The sequence below is a fragment of the Cyanistes caeruleus genome, chromosome 1 (assembly GCF_971803275.1).
Source record: "Cyanistes caeruleus chromosome 1, bCyaCae1.hap1.1, whole genome shotgun sequence".
Taxonomy (NCBI): Eukaryota; Metazoa; Chordata; class Aves; order Passeriformes; family Paridae; genus Cyanistes; species Cyanistes caeruleus.
In genome coordinates, this window is record NC_141701.1 from 53,334,666 (window position 1) to 53,349,903 (window position 15,238).

A 15,238-nucleotide genomic window follows, 5' to 3' on the forward strand; every position below is an offset into this window, starting at 1 on the left:
CTTTTGTGTGAAGATCTTAGATGCATCAACACTTCCATTAATGTTCATGAAGAAAGCAGTGGTTTGAATATGTCTGGCTGAAAAGCACATTTCCTGCAGTTGTCCCAGCAAATTGCAGGCTCTCTTGAATATTTGATCCTGAGGTAATACATATGAAAACGTGAACTATCTGTTCATATCCACACATTTCTCAGTTTGGTTCTGAGGAGAAGAAGAGCAGCAGGGACAAAATACTGAAGGATCCATGATGTCATGAAGCTTGGCTAGCTCACTGTATTGTGCTGTTGTTTAATAACTTCTGACAGAGTTTGTGTAGTTTTTGTTCTGCCTTTGGAAATGCAGTTTATTGGCTCATAAAGCAATGGCTCTGTAGTATTTTCAGATGGACTGCGATAACTTGGGATGTTCCAGTCTCCTCCTCTCCAGTCTTTATTGAAGGTGTGTGTTGGAGTGTTGCAGCCAGGTTGTCTCTCCTACACAGTGATAATTTTGGTTTTCTTTCCAAAATTCTGGGCATGATGCCGGTTTTGTTGTTTATAGTAAGCATTTGAACATCTACTGTCTTAATGGATGTAAGTTTTAGGTCAAATCTTAATATAAAAGCTTAGGAAATAGAGATAAGCACAGTTTCTGCATGTATTATTATTGCTTCTTAAATGTTGTCTTTATAGTTTATCAGAATTATGGAGACTATTCTGACAGAGAAAGTGTTTAGGACTTTATAACTGATTTAGAATTATGTGCATGTATTTGTATAATGTTCATCAAGTCAGAAGAAGAGGCGTCACAAGCCATTTTAGAAGAAGCTATTGCTATTTAATACTGGTTTTATATTTATTATGCAAATGACCTTGTATAAACTTGCCTTAATATACTTGCCTTAAGTACTAAGAAAATGGCATTTTTAGGTAGCATTTTAATTTAGTTTCTCCGTTCTGTACTTACAGAAGGGTTAGCTGTGGGAATGTGTCTCATAGAGGTTGTTTTTTTTAATGACTTGGCATTGTGTAGTTGAATAAATAATTTGCATTTGAAATGTGAAAAAGTCAGCACCACTTAGACTCCTTCACTCTTGCAAGCTGGTCTGCCTTTTTGTCTAAGCTAATTCAGAAGAACATGTGTTTGCACACAAATACCCTTCAAAGCAAATATCCTAAACATGACAAAAGAAAGGATTTCTTACATAAATACCCAGTGATCCCCAGTGGGCCAGCCTGTATCATAGAACAGTGAGATTTTTGAGGTTTAGCAGGGAAATCTTACCAAGACTTCAATTTAAAAAAATAAATATGAAAGAACAGTAAATCCTTGCTGTTTACCTTTAATTTTGACCTCATTTTACAGCTCCTCAACCATATGGTCAGTACAGTGATTAGACTTGTCCAAGGCCATCCATACAGCCTCAGTATTAGGCATGATGGCATTGCCTCTAGGAATGCTGAGAGGTCTCCCAGATGCAGGTGGTAGAGGCACTGACATGACTAGACCCTCACACCCTACACATGGAAAACTACTTTGTTGTGGCATCTGTGATACTTTGGCTGCATACTTTTAGTTATATTTTTATTTATTTAGTTATATTTTTAGTTATGGCAGATGTATATTGGAGATAACCAAAACTTTCTGCTTTTCCTATACAACTTGGCACACAGATCAGGGAAGTTCTGTTATGAACTTCAGTACAAAATGGAAATCCTGTAGCTGGCAACCATTTCCAGACACAGATCTGCACTTAGTGTGCTTTTAATAATTTATTTTTGTCTCATGAGCTAGTTGTTACTTTTACCTGCTTTAGTTTTTATTATATTTGATGATATGGCTTTAGTAAGACCTGATGAATTTGATCTCCTTTCAAAGGAAAATTCACAGGACCTGGTATTTTGGCTTAATTTTTTTTTTAAACACAGTACTCTTTGTAGCAGAGCACAGCTTGACTGATGACAGCCTAATGACAGAAAAGTTTGCTTTGAAATGAGGTTTGGTTTAGAGCAGGAAGGACTGATGTGGTCTTGTAAAGGAAAAGCGATGAAGGAGCAGGGAATATTTCTCCTGTGTTGTTAGGAGACCTTATGCTTTCCCTAATTTTTCTTGGGTTTATCTATGTGGTTTTTTTCTGTATTACTGAGGATGTGTTTCACTTCTGAAGTTCAGAGCAGTGGTTTTGTGTTAAATTCAGTTCAGTGCGTATTCATTAGCATTTTTTGTTATTTGGGACAAACTGCAGTCTTGCAGAACTGAAAAATGTAATTTGAGATTTTTCTGAACTTGGAGCTTTTCCTCTTTGTTAATAGTTGTTTTAATTTCTGGGCAGCTCATCGGTTGACTGCGTTTGTGTGAACACAGTGTATCTTCCATTCCTCATACGTGCTGCTGTGTGGATCATGTTCTCCTCACTAACAAACAAGACACGTCATTGGAATAGGAAATACTGACATTAATGCAAGTTACTGCAAAAAAGATGAGGGTTTTTATTGGAAGAGACACAAAATCCTGTGCTTCAAGGCTTAACAAATGCCTAAAACACAGATCACTGAAGTGGGGCAAGTTTTTATACATGTGCAGACTGATGTGCCTTGATTTGTTTCTGAAACATACAGTTATGGGTGGTGTTTGAAGTTACTTGATTAAATAAAACCTAAGTGTGTAGTACAGCAGGATCTCAAGAATCCCAAAGGATTGAATGTGGCAGTTGCTCTGTTTTTATGATAATATTACCCTTTGCCCCCTTGTTTATCACCTATGGAATTGATTACATTTTCAGTGATATTAAATTATTATTGCAGGCTTAGAATCTAGGTGCAAATTAAACTTTTGATTAAATCTTCATTGATTTCAAGTGATGTATGAATTTCAGTCAAAGTATATGAAAGTAATATTTAAAAATGCCATTTCTGTAATGTAGTAGTGACTACAGGGGACATTTTGCTGCCCTTTTGGTGGATGAAGAAGCAAGGTTTTCTTTCCTTAGCATGCAATAAGCCTTGTGAGATGCATTCTGCCTGGAGAGCATTACAGCTTAAGTAAGGAATAACTGTGGAACTGTAATTAAATACAAATTGCAGTGCTAAAGCACACTCAACAAATTATCACTTGATAGAGTTTTCATGGTTCTGAGGAGGCTCTTTTAGATGTAGGTAAATTCGAATGCTCTTGCTTTAATTCTGCACTTCTGCTATAAAAACTTACTCTGTTGCCAGCTTTCTAGATTTTATTTGTGCTTTATTTGCTTTTCAAAATAAAGGTTTTTGGTCTGGTTTTTTTTTTTTTTTTCCCTTAACCCAAAACTCAGAGAAACTCTTGCTCCTCTGTTTTACTCTTTCTTGAGTGAGACTTGGGTTATCAGGACATGACTTTGCTTTATTAAACTGTAGCTGCTGGGCAGTTCTTGGGGGCTCACTGGGCTTGCATTCCCTGGTGAAGTGTTCCAGGCTGTAATAGCAGCCTTTGCCATGTACTGACAGTGTGTGGCATTAACAGTATTTATAAAAAAAAGCTACTCCAAGGAACAGCCTTAGAAGATGAAGAACTTGTATTTCAGCATAAGGTCTTTGTTCTAAAATTTCTGACCATAATGTTGAGGATTAAGTTAAAAAGAGAGAGAGATACACTTAAAATACAGGACTTAAAAAATTGTAATACAATTTTTTGGTTTGGTTTCACTGAACTTTTCAGTTGCTGGCTTATAACCAGTCTTCTTAAACTGAAATAAGCACATTTAGTGCAAAATGTACTTCAAATTTCAAAGCACTTACAAAAAGAATTCTGAATAATCAGTGTTTGAAGGTACATTAATATTTTATATTGAACTGTTTATTAATTGCCAGAGAGATGTTTTAGTTTTCTTTTTCTTTTGGAAAATTAAAGTATTTGTATGAGCTGTGACAGACTGCTGCCAAAGATCTTGTGCTGTGAAAAATCCTAATAAATATCCTGGCTGACATTTTGTGGTGGAGGTGTAGCTGTTTGACAGTAATGTGACCAAAGGAGATGGGTAGTGGTGGTGGGCTGGCTTTCATGCATGCAGAGGGTTGTTTCTAGTGGTCCTTCTTCCTTTCCATCTTCTTGATGGAATGTGAAGTACTAGGTTTGGATTTCATCTTAATAAAGCTGCAGTTTGGTCTCGTTAATCATGAAGTCCAAAGTTTGTATTTGTTGGAATTCTCTGGAAAACTGATGCATCTTTCAAAGCTTTTTTTTTGTGTTTTTTAATACTATAATTTAAAGAGTTCATGTCAAACTTGTAGATCAAAGATAGAGTATATTGAAGCACATTACTATATTACTATGTACTAGGGGAAATATATCACAAGGAATTTATATTTAAAAAGGAATTCTTAGAAAAAGTAGAGATCTGATTATTTTGTAGGGCAGGCAATGAGAATTGCTTGTCTCCAGCCTGAACTTCAGTGCATTAGATACTGAAATACTAATCAGGAAAACAGACTGGATAATGATTTTTTTTTAATTTCAAATGTTGAATCTCCTTCTTTCTCTTTTCCTATGTCGTGCCCAGGATTTATCCTTCTAGTGATTAAGAATATTCCAGTGTGGGTAGCAGAACTGTAAGTTTGACAGCATATCTTACAGTATGGCCTAGCAGAATTTTATTTCATTTATTATAACTGTTTAAATGATGCTGAGTGTATGTATGTTTTCTTTCATCATTCCTTGATTATTGTTCTCGGGTCTTCTTCAGTGCATTACTTGAAAATAATTTTAATATATAATAAATATTCTCATTAATGCATCCTTTTAATGACTCCAGGCCTAGATACACTTTTTTAGAACATGTATCTTAGTTACAAGCATTTGTACCCATTTTCCCCTCTTATTTCTCTGTAGCTACCTGAAATATCATATGATGTCTTTGAGCTCTTTCCTATTCAGTGACTACAGGACACTTGTGGTTTTGTGCTTAGAGCCATTCCAACTATCAATTTTCGGAACAGCAAATATTCTGAATCCACTTCAAACTACGATGAAGTTGCTCTCAGCTTTGTCCAATTCAATATGAAGGAATTCTTTTAAATTCTCTTAAATCCCTACTGGGCTTAGGAAAGGATGAACTGTATGGTTGCTGTGTTTGATCTTTCTGTTTTCATTTTAGTTAGTGTTATTTTTTTCCCAACATTTCTTCAAAATGTTTTCCAGTTCTGTTTTTCTGTGAGGTTGGTGATGTCCTGTTCTTAGCTTTCTGTCTTGAGCTTTGACTTGAGTTGCTGGATGAATAACTGCTGAACTGAGAACACTGCAGAGACAGCTTTTACAAAATGCATATTTTTAAAATTCAGTCTCTGTTGCCCTGAAAATTAAGCCTTCTGATAATATTTTCATAGTTTTAGTTACTTTCCCATGCAAATCCTGTAAACATAAGTTGTTTATCACATTGCTTCTAAGAAATGCCTTTTGATGGGCGTTTCTCATGACCAGTGTGATTGGGAAGGTGGTAACTTAATTATCCAATCCCTGGTCATTGTTGAGAATCTATAAATACTGGAGTCAGAGAATAAAGTCATGGGATTTTGTTCTGACACTGAGAGTGGTCGTGTGAATCATTTCATGTCCTTTGGTGACAAGTCTCTTTCCATTTGATAGAATCACAATGAATTTGATTGGGAGAACAATTTATTTTTATATTATTTGATTAGGCTTTCTCCTCTGTGTCCCAATCTGCAAAATAGTAGCAGGAGTTAACACAGTACAATTACAAGTATTTTGTATTTTTCTTTTGACTGCAGCACTTTGTCATATACTTGGTGCTTGAAGCTTATCAGGTGCAAACCTACAGCTCAAATATGGACTGTAATTTGAGTGGAAAACAGCGTACCTGTCACTGAAATGAAAGCCTGTTTATAGTGGGGGCTAACCTTAGTTTTAGTAGTGCTTTGGCCAGTCTGTTTTCTGTGGGCAAAATGACTGCCCTGTTAGCAGTAGCAGGGAATGTGTATTGAAAACCTGAAGGAAAAAAGCTAATAATTTTCTGCATCTGACCTCACAGAGGAGCCTCTTCCTTCCCCCAAGCCAACCATGATAAAATGCTATAAATTTTCTCTACATGTTCTAGCTGTGCTTAAGCAGACGATACGGAAGCTTTGAAGCTGTAAGGAGACACCTTTTGTCCTGAAGAGTGGGACTGATTCAGCTTGTTCTTTTCTCAATGTTTCCTTTTGGCTAGACATTCGAATTGCATTTGTTGGACTTTTTTTCTCTACAGGATATCTGCTAGTGAAGGGTAGCGTTGTTGGATGTACATTTCAGCATTTAATTTTTTGGCTCAATGACCCATAGCTCCTTTTGTTGATGTTTTGGGGAGGGAGTAGATTAGTGTTAGTGGCATGTCTTATGTATGAGATAAACTTTTTCATCACTTAGTGCTGAAGCCTAAAGACAAAAATGTAAAACAAAGAAAATGGAACATTAGCTTGCAATATTTATTTTGAAATTGATTTATGCAGATTAAAGTTGGTTTCTCTATGTAACATTAGGCAAAATTTTCTCATATAAACATGATTCTTTCTGACTGCAGAACTGAGATATATCATACTGTGATATGGTGATATAAATGCCTTTTGAGAAAAGTTATATTTTATAATAGGAGGGTTGATTATAAAAATGTTAAACTAAATAGGTATGTTCTTGGTGCAAATCCTTTGGGAAGCACAGTTACACTTGGGATACAGTCAGTTTGCCTCTGTTTGTAAGATGAAATTCTTCTGCCTTGTTTAGCATCTATTATTTAAGAAGAACCTCTTGGGTTTCTACTCATGTGTATTCCTGAAAAAGTCACATCCAGATCCACAAGGATGTGTCTCAGTATTATAACCATTAAACCAAGTTTCTTATCCTAATACTTTAAAGAATGCCTCTTGTCCTGCCTTTTCAAGCAGTGAGCTATGTTGTGTCTTGAAGTTAACCAAAGTGTGACAGTGAAGTCAAAACTAGTCTTCCCTCAGGAATGCCTTCAGTGTGTTTCAGAAAGTGGTGAAGGCAGTCAGACATTGGCAAAAGTGCTCAGATCCAAGGGCTTGTAGCCCAAGTTTCTGCTTATTTACTATGTTTAATGAAACCTGGAAGAGAAAGGAAAAATTTTCATTACTAAAATTGGAAAGTTATATTTTGAAGCAGCTTGAAATGTTTTTAATAATAATGAGCTAGGTCTGAGTCTAGGTTTACACCTGAAGCTGTTGTGCTGTAAAATGGTTTAGAGTACCTGTAGATTGCTATTTGCAATTTGAGCAATGCAGGGAATTTTTGCATTGCGGGAATCCCCTACTCAGGTGACCAGGATTCAGTGTCCATCAGAGACAGAGTGCAAAACTGGTTGTTGATTAAGGAGGAGGAAACTCTTACAGACTGCTCTGCCATCTTTCTGTGTGACCTCAGATCCGTTCACCAGCTCTTTTTTTTGCTGAGTTGCGTCTGTGTGCAAAGGGTTATGTTACTCTTTGGACCAGATTCCCTCTCTTTGTATACCTGTGCTGACTGATTTCACCGGGGTTACTTCTGGTCACTACAGATGCAAGGTGAGAAGCAAGGTTTCTGTTTACATTGTCAAAGATGTTTGATTTCTTTTTAAATTTCAGCATTCAGCTTGTATGTAGAATATAGACCAGTATTTTCTTAACACGCAGGGTAAGAAGGAAAAAGTTAAGATGATGAACTCTTCAGGATATATGACTGTGAGCAGGTAAAAGATTAACGTACTAGCAGGTGAGGTGCTCTGGAAACGAGTCTGTTCCCTATACAGTGCTAGGTTTTACGTGCCTATGAATTTTGGATATGCAAAGGAGCTCCTGGATGTCAGTGAGAATGTCAGTGATGTTGTTTCACACTTCACCTCTGTCCTACAAGGAAAGGCCATTGCAGTCCGCCGTGTTCCTCCTCTGGATATGCTAATGCACTGTGAAGGTGCACATCATGCCTGGATGGGCCCTGCTGATAAAATACTGCCTGGAGATCTCGCAGAGTGCTAATGTGTCAAAGCGCCCGCGAGCAGAGGGTGAATAATACTGCTTTGTAAAGGTCACGTCTGCTGAAGTTAGCTGTGCGTCCTTCTCCTTCTTGCGTGGGGCTGGACTCCACTCTGAAAAGCTCTGTTGTTCTTTGCAATCTCAAAATCCACAGTTTAATGGGTAGAATCAATAGGGCTGATAAAGTGTCTTAAATTAGACAGTGGGAAAGAAAAGCAAACACTGAAAGCCTTAAAGCCTTACTTAACTGGCTCTTTGAGTTAGGATGGTTGTCTGATTTCAAGTCTTGCCTACTGCAGTGTTCCCCAAAGTGTGCTACCTGTTCTGGAATTGTTCTATTCTCATTTCCAGACTTCCTATGTTTCTTTATTTTCTAATGAGAAAAACTCTTCCACTTCTTGCAATGATTCCTGGTAGTTACCTAGGACCATTTGCCAACCAAAGTTATTAGTTACTCTCACTAGTAGATGAACACATTAAAAATAAAACAAAACAAAAAACCAACTACCTTATAATTTTTTTTCTAATGCTACATTTTACAGCAGCATTTGACTCTCCCCTCTTATTTAAAGCCTTATGCCTTTTTTTCCTCTAAGGCTTTTAATATTTAATATAATTCGTAAAATATTGTGAGCATGGTGTATAATTTGTGTATGTAATGTTAAATAATAAAATAGATGCAACTCCAATATAATTTCAATTATGCTTTTGCAATTTTATCTGGGACCTGGTTATTCTTAAACGCTTTCCTTAAAACATATTTATGTAAAACTTACATGTGTTAATATCACTAAAGAAAAAGAAAATCTTCTGATAACTTTTAGTTTTAATGCAACGTATCAGACATGTCAACTATTTCCAGTGTCTTGCGGGACATTTGTATTCATAGATAACCTCTCATCCTGGACTTAATTATTTACAAAAATATGTGTCTGTCATGCAGACTGTGTCATTTCAGATTTAAATCTCTGAGTTCTATATACTCTGGTATTTTTTCTGCCATGAGGAAGAGACGTTCTCTCATTAGTGAGGAAAAGGTTTATCTCTTCACTGTAGTTGTGGGACTACAGTCTGAAGCAAAACTCTACATAGAGGAAATTCTCTTCCTCCTTTTTTTTCCTATTTTGTTTCTCCATGATTGCCTGTTCCTTCACCCCACTCGGTTAGCTTAGAAGTTTTGATTCATCAGCATGGTCTGTTCTCTAAATGTTTGCTTAAAAAGGAAAAGCATTCTGAGTCCGCTTTTAGGAGTATGTTTAAGTAGTGTTCGTTCTGTTCAACCAGTGTTTTCATTGCTAGGCATTTAAGGGATAGATGAGAGTTCATCTTTCAAGCAAATACTTCACAGATTGTTTCTATGCACCACGGTTGGTGCTTATTTAAGTTAGGCAAGCCATTGCCCAGCGTCACAGTGTTTTGTTTGGCTTCGATTTTTCCATTCCTGATGTCTGCTGTAGACTGGTTGGTTGAGTAATTCCAAGTTTGGTATCTTACCTTTATATTTTCTTGTCCGTTTCCCTTTGAGGCTCTGGTTGTGGTCACTGCTGCTGCTTCACTGATGAAAGTTTATTCTCAAACACTCACAAAGTAGGTACTGGATGATTTATGTACCGTGCAAACTGCAAGGTGCTTGAAGGATGGTCCTCCTTTGTGTATGTAGATAAAGTGTAGGGATCTCCCTCCTCAGAAGAGAATTGTTTAAGGTTGTGAAAGACCATCTAATCCAACCATTAATACATCACTGACAAGTCCACCACTAAACCATGTCCTTGAGCACCACATCTACATGTTTTTTGAATACTTCCTGGGATGGTGATTCAACCACTTCCCTGGGAAGCCTGTTCCAGCACCTGACTGCCCTTTCAGTGAAGAAATTTTTCCTAATATCCAATCTAAACCTCTTCTGGTACAACTGCTTAAACTTGCAGCACCTTGCAGTTCTGTTAGCTCTTGCTACACAAGGTCATTCTTACGATACCTGTCTAGGTTCAGCTGCCAAATGCTGTTTGCAGTGCACTTGGGTGCTTGTTTACCATTTGTGCTCTGTCTTTGAAGTCTTCTGTTATTACAAAACCAGTGGAAGAGCCACCAGCATCTCCAGTGTTCTTATTTTCCACTGCTCTAAAACATCTGTTCTCTGCCATTTGTGGGGAGCTGGGTCATGGATGGCTTGGGTGTCATCCAGCCTCAACCATTCTGAAGGGTTGAGGCTTTGAGGGCAAGGGAAAGGCTTGATTTTGTCAGCTTTTAAATTTTTCTTTTTGTCTAAGAATACAACTTAAAAATCAAATCAAACCAAACCCCCTCTCACTCCTAGGACTTGATGTCTCATTGAGTGCATTGGGGCATAAAGACAGGTAATTCACATTACTCATTGCTTGGTATAGTAAGAGTGGTGTATCACACATGACTATGTTTGACCATAGCTTTTAATCACGTGACAATTTGTTAAATATGGCATTTAAAAATGTTTACAAATTTAGAACAGCACAATAAAACCTGACATTGGTTTATAGTAAAAGTAAATAAAATACCTTCCTTACAATATCCCATGTGGCTAGATTTTTCCCCCCCCAAAACTCTTGTTATTGGAAAACTCATTAAACCGTGCCACTTTGTTTCACTTGCTCAGTGTTTGAAGAAAGCTGTCTAATGGCAATAAATTTGATTTTAAACCCAAAACTTACAAAAGTAGTACAGACTAGATAACAGTCAGGACGAAGATCCTGAAAATAAATTGAATTTACAGAAGTAAGTTGTAAATAAAACCTAATGTAGTGTGGGTAAATATGAGGTGGAAGTTATCATGATGGGTGTACACTTGATGGCAAGTCCAAAAAAGAATATTTGGGTGTACTGAAAGTAAGACACTTGTCCTTAGCATAGGCCATTAGGTCAGCTTGAATGTGGTCCAGGAGAACTTTACTCCCTGCAGTAATTGACTGATCCAGGCTCTTAATTGGTCTCCCATACAGCCAATTCTTTACCTACATGTGGATTGGGATTTTCCCCTTGCATTTCAGTAGCTTCCTCTTTTCATTCCAGTGCTTTTGTAATTCAGCAAAGATTATGTGTACACCTGGTAGTTTATCGTCCTTCTTCTCTACGCATTAGGATAGGGAGTTACCAGGGAAATGCAGTACATGTCTATTTGCTTTTGTTAAACAAAAGCCAACCTCAATATTAACTTTCCCAGACATTTTCCCGAGTTAGCCACAGAAAACATCTTAAGTTATTTTCTTCTGGCAGTGCAGGCTGGGCAGTTGGATTGGAAGGAGGGCAGACAATAATGTGCCACTTTATATGCAGGTTCATAGTCATGCACAAGTAACACAGGAATGATTTTTTAATGAATGGGCAAGCAATTGACAGTTGCAATTGAGACCTTGTATTGATACCTTATTAATTATCAGCTATAGATCTTTCAAAGAAAACACCATGCTAATTGATAGCCACCTTTTGTTTATAATGATTAATAATATAAAATTAATTGTCTGCAGTGGGTATAGAAAGAGATGATCCATGTTAATAAATTATAGATGGGACCTTAATATTTGGTAAGTCTGACAGTGATCTCTGGAAATAATTTCTTAAAAGGAACATCTTTTATAGTAATAATTTTTTCCTAAACATTACTGTTGGGAATTGACTGATGATAAAGGTATTGAGCATTTTTACCTTCTCCCTAATGGTGTTTGCACTGCCAAATTTTTTTTTCCACTTTTCCTCACTTATCTAAATGGTAGAGTTCTCCAGTGTGTTTTTTGGGTGGAAAGTAGGGTTGAGTTTTGGGGTGGAAAGAAAAATAGGATTAAAACATAATTTTGAGGAAGTATTTTATTTCTAGACTGAACATTATTTTGTCTCATACATTAAGCTGCCTCACCTACTTTTCCCATCCTTTTTCTTGCTGGAGGGCTCTGCCTGAGGCCCAGAAGACTTCCCTGACCACCCTTCATCACTGACCTCCGAGCTACCACTCAGACCTAGAGGCTTAAATGTGTCCTGCCTATGGAAGGTTGTATTTGTCCCTTCAGTTTTTTCCAAGCTTCCTTGCTTTCTTAAGTCTGGGGAGAATTCTGGTAACATGTAGACAGTAGCAGGTGAGGATTTACGAAGTGTATCACTGAAAAGTAGCAGGAGGAGTTTGATGATGCTGCATAAGCCAGAAAGGAAATGTCCTGGGTTATGGAGGAGCAGATCTTTTCAATTGAAAAGAGTGTGCACCTCAACAGCAAGCATTAAGGACTAGATTTTTCTAATGAAAGAAATTTTTTTAAAAAAGCACTTTTTTTCACCTCTGTCCCTTTTGTCTCTGGCACAATGTGTCTCCATGCCTTCCCTTCTGTGCCTGTGATGGAGAAGTGAGTTGATACGCATCTGCCTGCTGTTTACAAGATCTACATTGTGAGTAAAGAAGGGCAGGGAGAAAAATGCGCCCCTTTTTGTCAATTTTTGTTGCTGTTTTAGTGCTGCTTGACTTGGGGATCCCTTTAATGATGATGCACTAATATGTTAAAGAGGAATGTCCTCATATCTCCTTTGAATGGAAGGGTTATTGTACTTGATTTGTTTGCTGTAGTTGTAAGCTCTGTGGAGTAATGACCTTTCTTATGTGGTTTGTAAAGTGCTGTGTTTACTCTTGATGTCCTGCAAATTGCTGTAAAAAATAATACAGGGAGTAATGTAGCAGCACTTACCTCTTATTCTTTTCCTATATCCAATGTAATAAAATGACACAATTATGATTGAAGAAGATACGGAGGTAATGTAGTCTAAACGCTGTTGTTTCCAAGGAATTAGAAGCCATTTGCCAATCTTTAAAGTAAAATATCTTTTTTTTATTTAATTCAGTAAAGTTTGGTTTGAAAAATTCTGCTTTTACGTAGCTATTAACTTGATTTTGAGGATGTTTTAAAATATTTAGTTAGCATATCTTTAACAAAGTCCAGTAATGTTTCAGCATATGCTCTTTGAAAGCTCTGTCATAGTTAGTTTGCTTCAGGTATTTATGAACATAGGAACCAAAATCAGATTGATTGGAATTACATAAAAAATTAAGTACCTTAAAATTTGATCCAAGTTTTGTCCTTTTTTTTTCTTTTTTTTTTTTTAATGATGAAAGTAATGGTAATTTTTCCCATTTTGAAACTTAGGTATTGGGTTTTGCAGTGCTTTTGGTAGCATTTAGTGGTTTTTTAAGACTTTTAATTGCAGACTCAGTGTGTTCTATAATAAATTTAATCCAGAGAAAAACTGGAAAATTGTTCTGATACAACCTGATTATTTTATTATTTTTTTTAAGTGCCATGATTTTGGGAGTTGCAACCTGTGCCTTTTAAAAGAGGGAATTTTGTGATACACAGGGTACCCTGTATTGAACAGAGACTGATATTGAATGTCTGCTGCTGTTCTGCAGTAACAAATCCCCTTATGATGGCTGTGGAAAGTTTAAAGGTTATTATCTTGTGTTTGTTTACTTTGTAAAGATAAGATTTCAGAGAAGATCGAAGGGTACTGTCTGAAATTCCCAGTCACTGCAGTTCCATGGACAGCATTGATCCCTTCCTAGAGGTTGTTGGGGACTCATTGTCTCCCTGTTCATTATAGGCTGCTGCTGAAATCTCCAATATTTCAGGTTTGCAATTCTTTTATTGTTGTTTTGGCAGTTTGTCAAAATTAAATGGCTTAACCAAATCAATAAGCTGTCTTGCTCAGTAACATCTGCATTTCACATGTCAAGATACTTTGCATTTTGAATGCAGTCACAATGGAATGAGCCACAATGATTGCAAAAAGAGCCTTTTGGCCCTCCAAAGCCCTCTGACTGTAAGGAAACTTTCTGGAAAATAAACTTTGTTCAGTTATGCAATCACAGTTTCCACTGAGATCAGTGGTAATTGCACACATGTGCCCATGGGTAGGAGCGAGTCGGTAAAAGAGATGCAGCAAGGTCAGAGACAGAATATAAGCTACAATGGTAATGAATTTTACTTAATTTAGTACAAGTATTTGTGTATTTGTGTTTATTGGTGAGACAATTAATTGCATAGTGAGGAATAAATAAACAGCTTCCTCTGTGTGATGACCTCTCTTTCTGTGGGGTGACTAAGCTTTTCTCACCAATTTAAGTTGTGGTGATATGTGGCTTTAGATACATGTTTATCATTAGCTAAAATAACACAGCTGTTAAGGTTTATTGCCATACTTGTTCTGCATGCTAAGCACATTCTGTGTACATGTCAAACAAAATGCCAATTTAATCGGCCCCCTCAGAGTTTCTGCAGGAGTGATGATGAAAGTTTGGCAAGTTTATTTGCACCGTTCTGTACAAAATCTGCACGGCCATTATCTCCAGACACTTTCAATATGAAAAATGCCAATGGTGTTTTTACATGCTTAAGAGACTAATAAGCTACAGATGTCAAAACTGTAAAGTTGAATTATCTTGAGCATGTATGAATATAGCAATACAGGTTTTTTTTAAATTTGTGTGGAGTTATTCTTAAGTTATGTTTTAGTACCCAGAGCAGTTTGTATTATTTCTGAATGACCACTGATTTAATGAAATTATTGTATGAATTTAGAACCCATACTATAAGGATAAATTAATATTCTTTATTAAAAGTAGGAGTCATTAATTTGTTCTTAATTCGTTTGGAGCAAGAATGTAGAGGGAAGTAAACAAAAGAAAAATGTCTTGGTTTAGACAATTGCCTTTACATGGTAGCCTGACGCCCCAGTAATAAACACAGCAGGTTGGCATGTTCAAGTTGCCAGACATATCATGAAGTGGTGAAAAGCTGTCTGTCTGTCACAGAATAGATGGAGTCCAGTGCAAATGGTCAGGATGTTCCCCTACTTGCGTTTCTGCAATCAGTTTACTTTTTGCTTCATTTAGCTGTCCACCCTCTGCAGCCACACTGGTATAGGAGCTATAGCTTTTCACAAAATAAAACTTTATTCTTTCCAGGCAACATCTAAAGTATTTAATAATATACTTTACAATTCTCGTTTTTACTTCACATCAGATGACAGTTTGAAGAGCTCAGGCTGAGGGAAAGGGAAATTCAGGCTAACATTTTTCACAGAGTCTATTTTGGGCATCAGCTCTGGGTGCCAAGCTTCAGAGGGAGGCTTTGACTTAAAGAGAAATCCTGTGCTCTTACCTTGTGCTCACTCAGGTTTGAACTACAGGCTTCAGCACCTCTGTCAGGCTTTAAATCTTTCAGACTGAGTACCCCAATTTAGTTACTCCTTTTGATAAA

General features: G+C 36.9%; 1 protein-coding gene across 10 annotated transcripts in view; it reads left to right on the forward strand.

The window, feature by feature from the left end:
• The window catches only part of LDLRAD4 (low density lipoprotein receptor class A domain containing 4), a 285,264-nt gene that overhangs the window by 67,100 nt on the left and 202,926 nt on the right, over window positions 1-15,238 (forward strand). The window contains exons 6-8 of one of the 10 annotated variants that reach the window (XM_086893290.1): window positions 11,887-11,988; window positions 12,336-12,377; window positions 13,460-13,608. The exons of the other annotated variants lie outside the window; for them this stretch is intronic. The gene's annotated coding sequence lies outside the window, so the exon portion shown is untranslated. The remainder of the gene's footprint in view (window positions 1-11,886; window positions 11,989-12,335; window positions 12,378-13,459; window positions 13,609-15,238) is intronic. 10 annotated transcript variants of the gene reach the window in all.